General features: G+C 39.3%; 1 protein-coding gene across 1 annotated transcript in view; it reads right to left on the bottom strand.

Annotated features, from left to right (window-relative positions):
• LOC139640269 (rho-related GTP-binding protein RhoG-like) overlaps positions 1-13,833 on the bottom strand; it is a 22,295-nt gene extending 8,462 nt beyond the window's left edge. The window contains exon 1 of the mRNA XM_071514454.1: positions 13,789-13,833. The gene's annotated coding sequence lies outside the window, so the exon portion shown is untranslated. The remainder of the gene's footprint in view (positions 1-13,788) is intronic.
• Positions 13,834-14,901: the final 1,068 nt, after the last annotated feature.

Raw genomic sequence — 14,901 nt, forward strand, 5'->3', positions numbered from 1 at the left:
TTCCGGTTTGTTTGGAATCAACAGAAGAAGAAGAGCTGGGTAGTCAGCATGAGCAGCGATAGCCAGCACACTGCAAAAAACATCCATCTTAACAAATCATTTAGTCTCATATTCAGCATTCAGATCTTATTTTTCTTAAACCAAGAGATAAATTCTGCCAATGTGGTCAGATAACAACATGAAGACAACAACAACAACATGAAGACAACAACAACATGAAGACAACAACATGAAGACAACAACAACATGAAGACAACAACAATAACATGAAGACAACAACAATATGAAGACAACAACAACATGAAGACAACAACAATAACATGAAGACAACAACAATATGAAGACAACAACATGAAGACAACAACAATAACATGAAGACAACAACAACATGAAGACAACAACAATAACATGAAGACAACAACAATATGAAGACAACAACATGAAGACAACAACAACATGAAGACAACAACAATAACATGAAGACAACAACAACATGAAGACAACAACAATAACATGAAGACAACAACATGAAGACAACAACAACATGAAGACAACAACAACAACATGAAGACAACAACATGAAGACAACAACAACATGAAGACAACAACAACAACATGAAGACAACAACAACAACATGAAGACAACAACAACATGAAGACAACAACAATAACATGAAGACAACAACAACAACATGAAGACAACAATAACATGAAGACAACAACAACATGAAGACAACAACAATAACATGAAGACAACAACAACAACATGAAGACAACAACAACAACATGAAGACAACAATAACATGAAGACAACAACAACATTAAGACAACAACCACATGAAGACAACAACAATAACATGAAGACAACAACAACAACAACATGAAGACAACAACAACATGAAGACAACAACATGAAGACAACAACAACATGAAGACAACAACAACATTAAGACAACAACCACATGAAGACAATAACAACAACATGAAGACAACAACCACATGAAGACAATAACAACAACATGAAGACAACAACAACATGAAGACAACAACAATAACATGAAGACAACAACATGAAGACAACAACAACATGAAGACAACAACAACAACATGAAGACAACAACATGAATACAACAACAACATGAAGACAACAACAACAACATGAAGACAACAACAACAACATGAAGACAACAACAACATGAAGACAACAACAATAACATGAAGACAACAACAACAACATGAAGACAACAATAACATGAAGACAACAACAACATGAAGACAACAACAATAACATGAAGACAACAACAACAACATGAAGACAACAACAATAACATGAAGACAACAACAACATGAAGACAACAACAACATTAAGACAACAACCACATGAAGACAATAACAACAACATGAAGACAACAACCACATGAAGACAATAACAACAACATGAAGACAACAACAACATGAAGACAACAACAACCACAAGAAATTTCCAATGCAGCTTCACTTGTTTCAGGAGTTTTCACAGAGTGTCAATAAGGCAGATCGCTGCACTGCTGTCAAGAAAATGACAAAAATGACTCGATTTTACAAAAGCAAGTTGATTTGCATTGGAGAAAAGTGAAATTATCAAACCCCACTGGCAGATTTTTTCACTTTAACAAAATTAGGATTTTAGGACTCAATAATCGACTAAATTACTTGTTAAAATTGAGATTTTTTTGCAGTGCATGGCTGAACAGACAGAGAGAAGAGAAACTCAAACTGCAGCAACAGGAAATCCAAGCTCCGCCCACACTGTTTGATTGACAGGTGATCTGTGGGAAGAGCAGTGCAGAAACACCACAGTGAGGCTGAGCGACAAAGATGGAGACTGAATTTAAAAAATGATGAACTTATGGACTGCTATTTTAATGTCAAATTCACTGTGAAGTATTGTTGACGTTCTGGGGCCGGATTCACAAAACCCTCTGAAGAAAAAAAATCTTCTTAAGTGACATTTTTTCTTAACTTTAGTCTAAAAATAGGATTTTTGGATATTTGATATTCTCAAGTTCTTATATATGTTCTTAAATATCTTCTTATGTTTCTTAAGAAAAAATGTATGTAATGTTTTTCTTAACTTTAAGACAAACAACTCCTACAGTGAAAAGGTAAGCCTCTAATATCATATATTTAAACACATTTTAGACAAGTAGGTTATAGTTCAAAGTCTTCATAGGTTCCCCTACACCTAACATTAAGATGAACATTTATTGTAAAGCTTTATTTGGTGTAGGGCCAGGTAGGCCTCTGTCTCATGTCTGTTGGAAATAAGATGCAAATTTTACAGTTACCAACAGCAACCAATGTTTAAATCTTTGCTCTAGTTGCTCTAAATAGGTTTTTCCCCAGTTGTTTTGTAGATGGAAGCACTTTGGGTTGCCTCCTAGCCTTGTCTCCTAGCCTCCTAGCCTCGTCTCCTAGCCTCCTAGCCTTGTCTCCTAGCCTCCTAGCCTTGTCTCCTAGCCTCAATGGCAGTAAGCCTAAAGTTTATTAACCAGAATTAATTCAGGCCCTATTTTGAGAAGTTCTTAAGTTGGAAAATTAAAGATATTTGTAAGAAATGAGACTGTTACTAAGAAAATATTGAAGAATTGCATTTATGAGCCTTCTTAAGAACTTCCTAAAATTTCCTCTTATGTCATTTCTTAAGATCTGTCTTAAGAACACGTTGGTGAATCCGGCCCCTGAGTCTTTTCAGACACTGCATGGTGAACATCAGTATTTCTGAGCGAAGCCCTTCATCCGTACACACAGTGAACATGAGTGAATGTTTTTGGCTTTGCAGGAGATGCTACTGTCACAGAATAACATCCAAATAAATGATTAACATTGATCTGGACCGCTGCCAGTGTTGCCCCAACACAGTTCAGGTTATAGACGACGATGTGAAACAGCAAACAAACATACAAACGTTCAGATGTTTGCTGTAACAGTGTGATGTCGCAACTCAGCAGCAGTTAGCGAGAAAAAAGGGAAGATTTAAATAAAATGATGTGGTTGTGGTTTCATGTTGAAATGAAGAGAAACTCAGTGAGGAGCTGCACTTTGTGTCCTCTATGATCGCATTTACTGATTTTGTTTTCCACAGCTGATAATTACACAGTCTTGATATGTTGGTGAAACAGTTCATGCAAAAGTGACAAAGTGAGCTCAGAAGTATGATATCATGTGATATGTAAGTAGAAGTTAAACAAGAGTTTAAGCTGGAAAAGTATCTGTTGTATGGAAACCAAAAGTATAGACAGGCTGTGTGTAACTTCAGGGTGAACAACACCAGAAAGCCCAAGGTCACTGGAAGATATAAAGAGCTGGACAGAAACCAGAGGATCTGCAACCTCTGATATGTTTGAATGTAAGAATGTAAGCATAATGAATTATAGAGAAAGGTATTTTCCAAAGTATTATTTAAACCGCCCATCTATGTTTAAATTAATTGTGTTATTACAATCAGATAAGCTAAAAGTTATTTGTAAATTAGGTGCCTTTTTGAAGAAGGTCCCTCCTTTGTTTAAGTAACATGTGTTGTACTTCAGCCCTGCCGTGTGCTGTCCTTTTGTTCTTATTGTATGTTCTGTTTGTGCTCCACACCATGTGATCATGCTCTTGAGTCACAAATAAATAAAGAAAACAAACATTTAACTTGAACGCCTGTAGCTGAAAATAGTCAAAATGTTGATATTGGAGGCAAAATGTGAAGTCAGATTTCTTCCTCAAATCATTGTCATTAATAATTGTGATCACAATATCTAACACAGATCAGTGGTTCTCAACCTTTTTGGCTCATGACCCCTTAAAACCACTTGATGCCTACTGGTGACCCCCGTTACAGGAGCTCATAGAGAAAGAACGATATAAAGGATGTTTTATCTTTTTTCAGCTTGTTTCAATGAAAACTGTTTAGTATTTCTGCTTCGTTTAGTATTGCTAAAAAAGAAAAAAAGTTGAGAAAAAAACTGAAAAAAATAGACATGATAATAATATAGTATGTATGTAGTATGTATAGTAGAAATAGATTTTTTTCCCCCCCCATCCCATAAATCATCTCGCCACCCCTGAAAATTTTCTCACGACCCCCTGGAGGGTCCCGACCCCCAGGTTGAGAACCACTGATCTAGATGATCATCTTTGTCATAATCTGTCTGAACTCCCTGGACCCTCTCTCAGTGTTTAACTCTGTGATGAAGAGTCACTCGCTGCCTTTTCCCCAAAACAAACCCTGGAACGCCTCATCCTGATTGGCTAATCATCAGTGTTGAAGGTAACATGTTACAAAGTAATGTGATACTGTAATCACATTACTTTTTCCTGTAACAGAGTAAAGTAAGGCATTCCTGTTCCAGTGTCAGTGATCACACTGCAGTTCCTGATCTGACAGATCGGGCGTGACTTCCTCTTTGACTCTTCACTGCTGTGATGTCACATTCTCCTCTCCCGCTGCCTTCAGGTCCTGTCGGAAATATCAGAACTACAGCAGAGCGACATGAACGAGCCACAGAGTGGAAATACAACTCAGAAAGTCTGACAGAGCTGCAGCTTCAATTCAGATTTAGTGTCTGTCTTTATTCAGATGTGTAATGAGGCTTCGCGATCCAGTGGACACAAGTAAACCGAGCAAAGTAACTAATTACTTTTCTCAGGGAGTAATGAGTAAAGTCAGTCATTACCTTTAAGAAAAGTAATGAGTATGGATGGGATGATGTATTGAAATTCAATATATCTCAATACAAAACATGTCAGTCTGTATGTTGTGTCAGGAACATGAATGGTGATATCAGCTCCATGTTATTCTGCTGTAGTAATCACTAATGAGACTCTTCACCATCACAGTTTCACAAGCTCTCCATCCAAATTATATTATTGTCACTTTGTAACAACATTTTTAAATTGTTGTTTACATTTATTGATCACATGGTGTCCTGGCTGTATCGCATCCTGAACCTCAGATCGCGTATCGAATCGTATCGTGAGAGAAGCAGATCGTCCGGGTAACCAGTAATGTGTAATTCAACACTGCTGATTGGACGGTTACGGTCACCTGATCGTGAAGATGAACTGAAACGTTCAGATCAGGCTGAACCTGAACCTCTCTGTCTCGTCTTCCAACACTAATCCAATTTTCATGCTACAGAAGAGAGCTATGAGAGTTGTAAAGTGATCAGATTATTATGACCCAACCAACACACTTTTTACTAACTTACATGCTTTAAAATTTTGATCTTAAAACTGCACAGATAATATACAAAGCACAAAATAATTTACTTCCTAACTGTATTCAGAGGTTGTGAACTTAGCCAGTATGAACTTAGGGGAATAGATATGTTTAAAAAAAAACAAGGGTAAGGACAAATATAAAAAATAGATGTATATCTGTCAGAGGGGTAAACTTGTGGAATAGTTGTGACAGTGAATTAAAAATGTGTAGTTCAATTTACAAATTAAAAAAAAAATGTTTAAAAATATTTAAAAAAAAACTGAGGTATGATCATTATTGTGTATGAAACGTTTGGAACTTTTTGTTTTTGTTTGTTTATGTTTTTGTTTTTGCTTCTGTTTTGTTTTGTCTTAGAATGTCATGTAAAAAGGATAAAGCTTCAGCCTACACCTTTTTGGTATTTTTTTTTTTTTTGTTTTCCATTTCATTTAATGCCTTATTGTTATTTATTTATTTCTATGTACATACATTTTGGAAAATTGTTAAAAAAGGACTGAAATAAATTAATACTACCACTACTAATTACTAATAATACTAGTAAATTATCCGGCCGGTCGGAAGAGATTTCACTTCTGTCATAAATAATCTGTCTATCCGTCTATCGATCTGTGTGGAGCTCCAGCGGAGAGAGAGAGAAGGATGTGAGACAGGAAGAGAGAGAGAGAGAGAGACAGCTGAATAAGGGAACACATTAAGAAAAAGAGGAAGAAGAAAGGAGGTCAGTAACCTGCCAGCTGTCAGCCAGCGGACTGAAACTGACTGAGAGTCCAAACCAGTTTCTGTGTGGAAGCTCCAGTGTTTGTTTGGTAAAACCAGTGGAGGAAGAAGTACTCTGATCCTTTACTTCAGTAAAAGTACCAATACAGCAATGTAAAAATACTGCAGTACAAGTAAAAGTCCTGCATGAAGAATCCTACTTAAGTAAAAGTACATAAGTATTAGCAGCAAAATGTAGTTAAAGTATTAAAGAAAAAAAAGTGGTTTGGTCCCTCTGACTGATATTTTATTATATATGACATCATTAGATTATTAATACTGAAGCATCAGTGTGTAAGCAGCATGTTACTGTTGTAGCTGCTGGAGGTGGAGCTAGTTTGAACTACTTTATATACAGTTAGCTAGTTTAGTCCAGTGGTTCCCAACCTAGGGGTCGGGGCCCCTCCAAAGGGTCACCGGATAAATCTGAGGGGTCGTGAGATGATTAATGGGAGAGGAAAGAAGAAAAAACAAAGTTCTGATACACAAATATGTTTTCAGTTTTTGGGCTTTTTCTCTAATCTTTGATTTTTGCTGAAATATTGGATCATTTGAACATTTATTGAAATGAAACCATGTGAGGTTTAGAGGGAAAAATCACTATTTGGTGGAGCTGTTAACAACTCATAGACATCTGAAATGTGACCCGACTACACACTGCTTTCTGTAAGACGTCAAAAGCCAAAAAGGTTGGAAACCACTGGTTTCATCTTTAACAATGTGTTGTATTTTAAAAGCTTGTTATATTATCCATTGTGTCAAATCTCCATCTGAAAAGTAACTAAAGCTGTCAAATAAATGTAGTGGAGTAGAAAGTACAATATTTCCCTCTGAAATGTAGTGGAGTGGAAGTATAAAGTAGCATCAAATGGAAATACTCAAGTACAAGTATGTACTTGTTGTACTTAAGTACAGTACTTGAGTAAATGTACTTAGTTACTTTCCACCTCTGGGTAAAAGAGATGCAGAGCAGTTGAATTATCTTGTCTTCTAAAGCGATGTCGGCTCTCTGGAAGCTGCTGAAGTGAAAAGATCGCTTAAAAACATTTCAAGTCAACTAACTCAAACCTGGGAAACTATAATCAAAAATGAAAGTGTCGTTCCAGGAAAGATATTTAAAACAGCTGAAACGTGTTTTCTCTCACTTCTGCTCTGTCTAACGTTTTACCGTTAATACATTTATAGACTTCAGTATACTGACAGTTAACATCCTCCATTGTTTCTCCTTCACCTGGTGGATCTGGAGGGAAATCTGCTGGATCGCTTTACGGCACAAAACAGGAAGAGGTTCTGTTGGCTTTACGGCACAAATCAGGAAGAGGTTCTGTTCGCTTTACGGCACAAAACAGGAAGAGGTTCTGTTCTTCAGAGCAAACGGAGCTAAAGCTGAAAGAGTTTCTGGCAGCAGATGGTGGAAGGAGGGAAAGGAAGATGGAGGAATCACTTCCAACATATTGATCCTCTTCAGGGAGGGGGAGGGGGGGCAGGAAGCAACGGGGCTGATGGGAAATGTAGTCTTAATGTGGAGAAACACTAGAACTAACAACTGGAGTGAGAGAGAGGAGACCAATTTGTGTCTGTTTTCTGTCATTAGAGCAGGGAGGAATATTAATATGATGATGATAGACTGATGTTACAATGATACACAGCAGCTTTAAAGTGGATTTAAACAGTACTTAGTTCAGTCCAGGTTATATACAGATCTACACAGCTCTTTAAATGGCAGACAGGACCGAGCCATCAGCAGATATTAAAGATGTGGTATGACTTTACAATAAGGGTCACTAACTTAAGGGTTAGTTAATGATTAATAAGCATTAACTAACCCTTAATTAACAGTTAACTATTTAATAGTCATCTTTATAAACTATTAAATAATGTATAAATTAATACCTTAGTTAACATGAACACCATTAGTAAATTACACATTAGTTAACTGTTAATTAAGGGTTAGTTAATGCTTATTGTTAGTTAGTTATTGTTAGTTAATGCTTATTGTGTTATTATGCTTATAAGGGTTAGTTAACCGTTATTAAGCATTAACTAACCCTTAACTTAGTGACCCTTAGTCTAAAGTGTTACCGAAAATGTAAAAAATGAAACACAGAGCAGCTTCGGAAATCGCTGCTGCTGCTGCTGCTGGATGAAAACATCAGCCCGGATTATTATTATTATTATTTTATTGTCATTATTTTTAAGTTTATCCAGTAAAATTTGTCTCCAGAAGAGCCATGTGATGCTTCAGCTGAAGCTAAAACAGGAAAATCAGAAACAGATCTGAAGCCTCTCAGTGTAGAATAGAATATTTGAATCATGTGTGGACTGCTACTCCGTCTGTTGCCTGCTGTGGATATTTAAATATTTCACATTATTGGATTCCTTGAATATTAATCAATTTAGAATGTTCATTAAACGTCATTTTATTTTGGAAGGATATATTGCAAACACAAATGATGACGTTAAAAAACATTTAGAAAGGTGGGAAAGGTTTATTGAAGTGGAAGGCTGGTAAAGAAAAAAAAAGAAAAAAAAAAGCATAAAGTGTAGAATTTGAATTTTTTCTTTTTTCTTTTATTTTTTGTTTGTATATTTATTTATTTTTTTTTCTTTCCCCTTTCTCCTCTAATGTTTTGTTACTTATTTAGGTTGTTAGGCCTACTGATATATGTTGTGATGATATATGGTATGTGTTTGCATTTATTATTTTGGTTTGTTTTAGTGTTACTCGGTGTGTTAAGTTTTATTTGTGTTTATTGTTTGTTTGTCTTCTGGTGATTTATGTCATGTTTTTGTTAAATAAAAAAATATATATATATATTTCACATTATTCCTGTAACTGCTCTGTCTGTCCTGCTGTCAGTTTGTCTCTGCAGCAGACTGAACATGAAGCCTTCTCACCAACATGGCCGACGTTCTTCTCTGCTTTGTCGTGGAGGGTGTAGCATCAGGGTGTCCAAGTCCGGACAGCATATGACCAAAAACATTACAATCAACGCCAGCGAGGTTCAGAAGCCAACTGACTGTCTGTGACGCTGACTCAGTGTTTCAACACAGTGTCTAACACTACAGACACATCTGTCTGTTTCTGTTGTCAGACGACTGAGAGAGAAACAAGAGATTTGATCGATGCTCACAGAATGCTAACAGGCTAACAGGTGATTTCTGGGCTGTTAGCATTTTTTGGTCCTCAGATCAGTGTCGCGGACAGACAGTCGGCTTCTTAACGTTGCCGGCAGTGGAGAGAACTGATCCCTGCCCTGCTCGTTAAAGCAGAAGTTCGTCGGCCATGTTGGGGAGACGGTCGGCTCTCCTCAAACACTCAGGAGGACTTTCATGTCTTTTCATGTCATTTCCCTTTCTGTCCATCTGGCAGGGTGGAAACACTCCTGCTCACACAGACACCACTGACACCACTGACACCACTGACATCACTCACACCGGGGCAATAAGGAAACTAAATCGTATTCAAATAGAAGCAAATTTCCCACCCAAAACACAAGCAGGTACAGTATAGTGAGTGTAGGAATATATTTACTGATCTTATTTCATCTCCTGGCAACCAAAACACTGCAAATACAAACAAGTCCTTTTATTATTCTGTAGTATGCAAATAATATTGATTCTAGTGCTAAAGCTTTAACTGGAGCTGAAACTAGGAGGAAAAAACAGACAAAGACTGAAGTTCAGTCATCAAGTCCAGGAGTTAGACCAGAGGTGAGACCAAGTCAGCTTTGCTCAAGTCTTGAGGCACAAGTCTAAATATAGATTATCAAGTCAAGTCCATGTCATTACAGTCAAGTCTCAAGTCTAAATGTAGAACAGCAAGTCAAGTCAGAACAAATCAAGAGTCCAGTATCAATTTAATATCTTAAAGAAAACTAAATATCTAGGACTTTTCAATGCAATATGGTTTTAATAGGATAAAAACTTGGTAAGAGCATCATGAGTTTGATTTCTATAATCAGTTTCAACTTCAATAAATTCAATCATTCCATACAAATTCAGAAAACAGAATTTAAATTCAGTCGTCTGCTGGAACAAATCTCATCACTTTCAATCTAAGTCATTTACACAAACACAAGATCTCAAGTCAAGACTTTAGAAACCTTTTCAAGTCATCAGAGTACAAGTCAGAGTCAAGTCCCAAGTCACCAGAACCCAAGTCAAGTCCAGTCCAGTCTCAAGTCTTCTCTTCATGCATCAAGTCGAGTCTCAAGCTGTTCAGACTGTGGTCAAACATGAACTCGTCCCTGAAGGAGAAACAAATCTGAGTCGTCAGCAGAAACTCAGCGGAGCCGCAGACTGACAGGAACAAGAGAAACATACAAACATGTTGTTTTCTTTTCTGAGAAATGATGTTCTCCACTTATTGATTCTCTAAGCAGGCGTGTCTGTGTTATGATGCGTATTTTTCAATACATTTCTAACTGCAGTCACACAGTATATTACAGGGCAATTTTGGATTTCGTTAATTAGCGCACTTTGGCAAGTCGGACGGTTTGTAAAGTTTCATAGAATACAAAGACTTTAATACAGGGGCCAGCTGCATAAAGCTAGTTTAAGACTAGTCTGAGTCTTAGACTGGTCTTAGATCCTCAGGTTGGACTAGTCTAATTAAGACCGTCTGTTACTTAAATATTACAACTGACTTATTTTGAGGTAGGAAAGTTAGCCACCTTCCCCCCCCGGCTGATCTTGAGTTAAGAACTTTGTTGCTATGGCAACGAGTCAGCCTAACTGTCAGAGTGGGAAGTTTAAATACTGAAGCTGTTTCAGACAAGATGCCAAATCTTTGGTTTCTGGGAAGAGTCTGAAGAAGAGAGAGAGTCTTTAGAGACAGAAACAAACCATTAGAGATCTACAACAATTAAGAAGTAGTAGGAACAGGCAAATATACTGTAAATGTTTATAGCAAGTTTGACTTAAAGAGTCACATTTAAGTCTAAGACCAGGTCTATCTTTATGCAACTGGTCTAAGCGTTAGACTGGTCTTAGATTCTCAGGTTAGACTCATCTAATTTTGACTGTATGTTGCTTAAATATTACATAAGACTGACTTATTTTGAGGTAGGAAAGTTAGCCACCTTCCCCCTGGCTAATCTTGGGTTAATAATTTTGTTGTTATGGCAACGAGTCGGCCTGACTGTCAGAGTGGGAAGTTTAAATACTGAAGCTGTTTCATAAAAGACGTCAAATCTTTGGTTTTTGGAAAGAGCCTGAAGAAGAGAGAGAGACTTTAGAGACAGAAACATGAGAGATCTACGACAACCAGGAAGTAGAATGAAATATAAGAGTCTACAGCAAGTTTGACTTCAGGTCACATTTAAGTCTGAGACCAGGTCTATCTTTATGCAGCTGGGCCCAGGTTACAGAGTATGTGACATGATGACAGATAAGTGTAAATAAGCCTTGATGTCGACGCTTCACAGCTCCACCAGCAGTGAGCTATAATTATATTGATTGATTGATTGATTGATTGATTGATTGATTGATTTTAGGTTCTTTAAAGCGGCCCGGCCCCTCACAGCCTCACTCACACCTGAACATGCAGAACAACACAGAGCTGTTCAGTGTGTTTGGGCCTTCACAGTGAAAAACTGAAACTATAACAATAAATAAATATTAAGTAAATAAATAAATAAATAATAATAATAATGATGATGATGATGATGATGATGATAGGAATTCCTAGAAACGTCAGAATCAAGCTGCAGGGGAAACGGTCTGACTGTCTCATCACTTCCTGAAAGTCTCACTTCAGGAGGCGGAGCGACCTGAAACCTGACCTTTGACCCCGCTCATGCCCAAAACACATTCCTGTGTGTGTGTGTGTGTGTGTGTGTGTGTGTGTGTGTGTGTTGGTGTGTAACATGGAGACTGAGTGTTTTCTACTCTGACTTCATATTGATGTTCCAGCTTTTTGTTTCAGACGATGTTTTCTTCTTCTTTTGGTCTTTTTTTAGACACATTTTGCTCCTTTTCAGAGGCAGTTTTACTGAACTAAGAAATAAAAACATCAATATCGGCAAATAAACCCTCAGTTTATACTCTAAGATTAGTCTGGAGCTGTTTCCAGAAGACTCTGAAGAGTGAAGTCCACCCAGGCTGCTGCTCTGATCAGCTGCCTCCTTTCTAACTTCCTGTGTGATTTCCCCGTTCGTTTCTCATCCTGGTTTTCGAAGGACGATACTGATATTTTGTACCGATATTCAGTTTATTTACATTTCATCATTTTGTTGCCAAGAGAAAGCTCAGCGGCTGATTTCACTTCTTCTAATGTGTGTCCTCATGGAGATTTTCAAAATAACTGCCATGACAGGTCGTCAATTATGGGGCCAATAGTAGGCAGACGACCCAAACCCCGCCCCCCCTCCGCCTTGGCTCCGCCCTCTGCCTGGCTTTGGCTCCTCCGGATCAAAACATACAGAATACGGACGAGGCGTTGAAGTGCGGTCGGGAAAAGTGTGTGCTGCCTGTGAAGCGACTGAAGGGGAAGTTAAAGGGGAAGGAGGGAGCGAGGGGTTAAACAGTTCGCATGTTTCTTCACCGCAGCTGGCGGCCCGTTTTGTCACTTCCTGTCCGGCGTGTGTGTTCCCGCTCTCTCGTTTCTTTTCTTCCCTCTGGCGTGCCAGGTGGGCGGGGCTTAGCACCGAGGACGACGCACCGACTGACAGCCAGTTTATCCTCTGTCTGCCTGTGAGAGGGTCAGGCAGCAGGTCAGAGGTCGGGGAGGGGGGGGGGGGGGGAGTTGTCTCTCCTGTGACTGACAGCTGTCCCACTGCTGTAAGCCCCGCCCACCTGCCGCGCCCCACAGGTTTCTTTAACTGTGTGCTGCAAAATGAATTCCCCAGCAGGGATAATAAAGATTTCTCTACTCTACTCTACACACAGAGGATTATATATGAATACTATTTGACCCAGGGAGGTTAACTCCCCCCCAACACACACACACACACTCCACCCCGCCAGGTGTTTCAGGCGAAAACAAAACAAACGCCCACCTGACATTTATAGTCGCTTTTCCTCTAAACTGACGTTTGTCTCTGTCAAAAGTCAAATGAGCGACAGCAGGACTGTAACACACACACACACACACACACACTCACTCACACATACACACACACACACTCACACATACACACACACACACACATACACACACACACACACACTGTAAAAGTGTATCGTGAGGAAGGCAAGTAACAGGAATGATGGCGAACCACACACACATACACACACACACACTTAAGACCCAGATTGCACCACCTTACTCTAGAGAGGTAACAGCAGACACACACACACACACATTCACACACACACACACACACATTCACACTCACACACACATTCACACTCACACACACATTCACACTTACACACACTCACACACACACACACTGCCGGCATGTCAACACTCTCAGGGAGTGGTCGCTCTCTCTCTCTCTCTCTCTCTCTCTCTCTCTCTCTCTCTCTCCATCTCAACTTCCTTCAGCAGCTTCAACAGAAAACCCTTCTTCAGCTCAAACAGCCGCTCAGCTGATCGATCAGCCTGAACAGCCGATCGACCGATCGATCGATCAGCAGCACAGAACACACACAACACACTCACACACAGCTGCTGCTTCACAGCTACACACAGACCTGAGAGTCAGAGAAGAAGAAAACACAGAATGAAACTTCTGCCAGTGTCAGGAGGAAGAGGAGGAGGAGGAGGAGGAGGAGGAAGAGGAGGAAGAAGGGCAGGGGGAGGATGAAGAGGAGGAGGAAGAGGAGCAGAAACTCACCGATCATCAGTGCTCAGAGCGGAGAGGAGTCTGGTGTGGGAGCAGCGGATCTGTGTGTCTGTGTGAGGCAGGCGGGCGGAGCTACAGAGGAGGAGGAGGAGGAGGAGGAGGAGGAAGTGTGAGAGGAGAGGAAGTGGAGCAGTTTGAGGAAGTTTACTCTGTGGGGGCGAGGGGGAGGGGGGGGCGAGGGGGAGGGGGGGGGGGGTGACGCAACTGTGGGGTTTTTCCTTTTTTTCAGTCTGGTGTTGAGAAACGCTTCAAAAAGTCCTGTGGTGTTTCTGTTGCAGTTTACAGGAACTGTGAACTGAACTTTATGGTATTTTTTTTATCTCCTCTGATATTCCTGTGGTTTATTATAATTGTGTGTAATAAACTCCAGGATGAGTTTATTGTACTTCTACTTTCTCTGATAGTATTCCTATAGTTCATTATAAAGTTTATTGTATTTTCTGGTGTTTTTTTAGGCTTAAAACTGTTTTGTTCTGCACTGCCTGCACAACTTCACCTTTATATTTTTTAAGCATTTTAATTATTTATTCTCTCTTGTTATACACTTTTATTAAAGGTCAATATTCTGCTGTCCAGCGTTTTATTTAGTGTCTTTCTGTCCATTCAAAGCTGTGTGTGTGGTGTCATGAACCAAAAACACTCTCAATCCATTTCTCCACGTTCATTTCCCAGCATCTCTCTGAGCCTTACCAAGAACAGGCCGTTTCTGTCTCCGTGTCTTTAAGGCTCATTAATATTAACGACCCCTCCGTTCCGATCGGCTAACCGTTTCCAGAGTGAAACGTGAGACGCCGCGGCCCGGCGGCTACAGGTAGGGAAAACTCTCCGGTAATAAACAATGACAACCGCTCAACCGCTTTGAAAAAAACACTTTGTTAGTCTATTATTTCTTACAAAAATGATAATGAGCGAACCTTTGTGACATCACAAAGTTACGGAAGTCCAAACGGCTCGTTTAGAGGCTCGCTGCACTAATATGGATTGTCTGGATTTAGTTTTGATACTTTCACCATGTTTAGATAGACCATCCAACTCCTTTATCACCACAGAGGAGAGGAGAGTCCTGCTTTACATGATGTGGGACCTTTAAGTTGAAGTCCAGTT

The sequence above is a fragment of the Centroberyx affinis genome, unplaced genomic scaffold, assembly GCF_046629955.1.
Source record: "Centroberyx affinis isolate AG114_WGS23_722 - 3 ecotype Tasmania unplaced genomic scaffold, CSIRO-AGI_Caff_v1 ptg008844l_1, whole genome shotgun sequence".
Taxonomy (NCBI): domain Eukaryota; kingdom Metazoa; phylum Chordata; class Actinopteri; order Beryciformes; family Berycidae; genus Centroberyx; species Centroberyx affinis.